We start from the raw sequence: 3,309 nt of genomic DNA, 5'->3' as shown, positions 1-3,309 counted from the left end.
ACTAATATATTCTGACAATATAGCCAAAGAACAGCAGATGCAGATTTTGTAGTAAATTTTTTTAATGAACATGACTTGTAATTTAATAACTTATATTGATCCAGCAGGCCTATGTTCAGAAGTATTCCTGGCATGACCTTGCTTTAAGACAATTTAGCACAAAATTTTCTAGGTTTAAAATCTCTGGATGATACATGTATGTGGAGGCACATGGTTGAGGTGTTGCACTCATGATAGTAATATTGTGGTTTCAATTCCTGGACTGGGCGATGTATTGTGTTCTTGTAGAAATGAAAATTTGAGGTATTCCAGATTGCTAGACAATGTATCAAAGAGAAGTCTGTACAGATGAATAATGGTATGCTTTTATTCTGATTCTGAAAAGAAAGATGCATGGAAGTGCTACGACAAAAGGCTATTAAATGTAGAGAATGAATGAAAGATAGGGAATCTCCCCTATCTGAACCCAACATAGGGACTGGCCATTCATGTTGACAGTGGTATGATAGATAAGGTAATTAAGGATATGAAGACAAGGAAAGCTCCCAGATCCATTGCTGATATGCTTAAAATATTTGTTAGAGATGGATACAATCTAATTACCCATATAATTAATCAGGTTATTCAGGAAGGTGTCATCCCCAATGACTGGTGCAGCAGCATTATAGTCAGCTACTACAAGTGATACCTTAGAAGTAATTATGAGGCATCAGACTGCTGGACTTGGTCATGAAACTTACATAAATAGTCTTGGCCGAATCAATAAGGAACAATCAGATTAGATGAAATGCAGTTTGGCTTCATGCTGGAGAGAAGCACTACTGATGCCATCTTTATAGTCAGACAATTGCAGAAGTATTTGGCTATGAATAAACCATTGTACTTGGCATTTGTTGATTTAGACAGAATATTCCACTGTGTAATATGGTGGGCTCTGAGGAATGTAGAGGTAGAAGAGTGGCTTGTGAAAGCTGTAAAAGCCATAAACAGAGGTTCTGTTAATAAGGTGAGAGTTAATCATGAATTCAGTGATGAATTTAGCGTACAGGTGAGTGTTCATTAAGGTTTGGTTTTTAGCCCCATTCTATTTATCATTGTCCTCAGGTCCATAACAGAAGAACTCAAGACTGGCTGCCCCTGGGAACTGCTATATGTTAATGATCTTGCTGTCATAGCAGATTCTATAACAGAACTAAAAACGAAACTCCAGGTGTGGAAGCAAAACCTGGAATCAAAGTACCTTAAGATTAACTTAGTAAACTAAGGTTCTAGTAAGAAATGTGTAGGCAGCAGTTCCATACAGTGTACCAAGTGCAAGCTGTAGACATACAAAAGGTGCAGTGGAATAATAGGAAGGTTATTAGAGTGAGCAGTGTTTGTATGTGGAAGATGCACAGAAGCTATAAAGACTACAGTTACACAGGAAATTAATTTTCTCCTGAGGCTTTTTAGAGATAGGTAGTGGATAATTTCTGCTACCTAGGGGGCCTAATTAGCAGTGGGAGAGGATGTATGAAAAGTGTAATTGCTAAAATAAGAATAGGATGGGGAAAATTCAGAGAGCATTTCTGAGTAAAAGTAAGATTGTATTATACATTTGTACAAACAATAATGCTACATGGTAGTGAGACTTGGGCCCTGAATGCAGAGAACATGCAAAGACTAGAGAGGTATGAAGCTAGTATGCTCCACTGGATGTGCAATGTCAGTGTACATGTGCAACAGAACACTAATGTATTAAGTGAAAAGTTAGGCATAAATGGAATTAGATGCACAGGACAAGAGAGAATATTGCATTGGTTTGATCATGCGATATGTATGGATGTGGGCAGTTGCATAAAGTATTGCTGATCACTTAAAGTGGATGGAATAGAGAGATCCAGAAAAACATGAGACAAAGTACTAAAGGTCAATCTCAAGATATTGAGCCTTACGAACGAGATGACAAAAGACCAAGTTATCTGATGCTTTGCTGTACTCAAGAAGATCTGTTCACCACAGCAGAATTTACCACCTTGGTAAATGCTTATCTGTGAGGGGCTCTTCCACACACCCACCTGCATCCTCTCTGTCCCTGTCAACCATTTCCCCCAAACTTCCCATCCCCTAACACCCATCACTTCTCTATCACCTGGGAGCAGAATAGGCACATACCACAATCCTCCTACTTTCTCAGTTATCTCCTTCACCACCCTGAACCACTTCCATTTACCATTATTTTCCCCTGCCTACTGTCTTCACCAATCACCACCTCTCTACATTCTCTCCCCTGTGTTGTTCTCCATCATATATGGTGGTTGTCTACTCCTTGTGCAGAGTTCGACCACCTTCTGTACCTACACCTTAGTCAATCATGGCGTCTTAAACCAGACAATGTTTTGAAAAGACACCCACATAGATTGGATATCTGATTTGGACCACCAAGACCTGCAGTTAAGTTCTGATCTTTGTGGATCTTAAAATGTCTTTTGAGGCCTCCATTGGATTTGCAGACCTTATAGCATACATGGCATTGAAAGATGTGCACAGACATATAGGTAGAACAGTTGGTGGAGGTTCATTTTCCATGGGTTCGCAAATGAGATTTAAGCCCAACAAAAACGGAAAGGCATATTCTGTCACAAACTATACACACAAAAAGGTCATTGTGATTCACCTTCTCAATCATAATATTCTTCTTTAAATCTCACTTGAGTCTTGCATTCGCTATCCTGGCCTCTTCAAACGCTTTCACTCCACTCCACACTTTTGTTTGCCATCCAGCTCAATCCGAAGCAAGGGTTTCTATGTCCTCTGGATCCATTCCAAGTGACTTCATGGTAGTCCATGTGGCGTCTTTAAACCTTATTTTAGGTTGACACTGATAGTGTTTCCCCTCTGCAAGATCATCATAAAAGAGGTGTTTGGATGTGCGTTCATCTGCCGTTTAAACAATATGACCATACCATCTCATTTGGTTTTTCATAGTCATTGCTTTAATTGAGGTGATGCCTGCAGGCACAAGGACATCTGTGTTTGGAGTAAAAGAACTTCATTTAATGTTTAAAATATTTTTGGTGGAATTGTTCTATATATATATATATATATATATATAAGTTAGTAAATAGTGGGGTTGTGTTAACCGCACGTGGAGAAATAATAGGAAAATGAAAAATAATAATAAGGCAGAATGCTAAACTGGAAGCATATTTTAATAAAGATTTCTAACCGGCTTTCATTGCATAGCAAATTTTCAAGAAGAGGGAGAATGAAAATGTTTTTTTACAAAGAAGTACAAAATGAAGAAAATAATATATAAAAAAATAAACA

This window comes from Octopus bimaculoides, chromosome 4, assembly GCF_001194135.2.
Source record: "Octopus bimaculoides isolate UCB-OBI-ISO-001 chromosome 4, ASM119413v2, whole genome shotgun sequence".
Classification (NCBI taxonomy): domain Eukaryota; kingdom Metazoa; phylum Mollusca; class Cephalopoda; order Octopoda; family Octopodidae; genus Octopus; species Octopus bimaculoides.
This window is presented reverse-complemented; position numbering follows the sequence as displayed.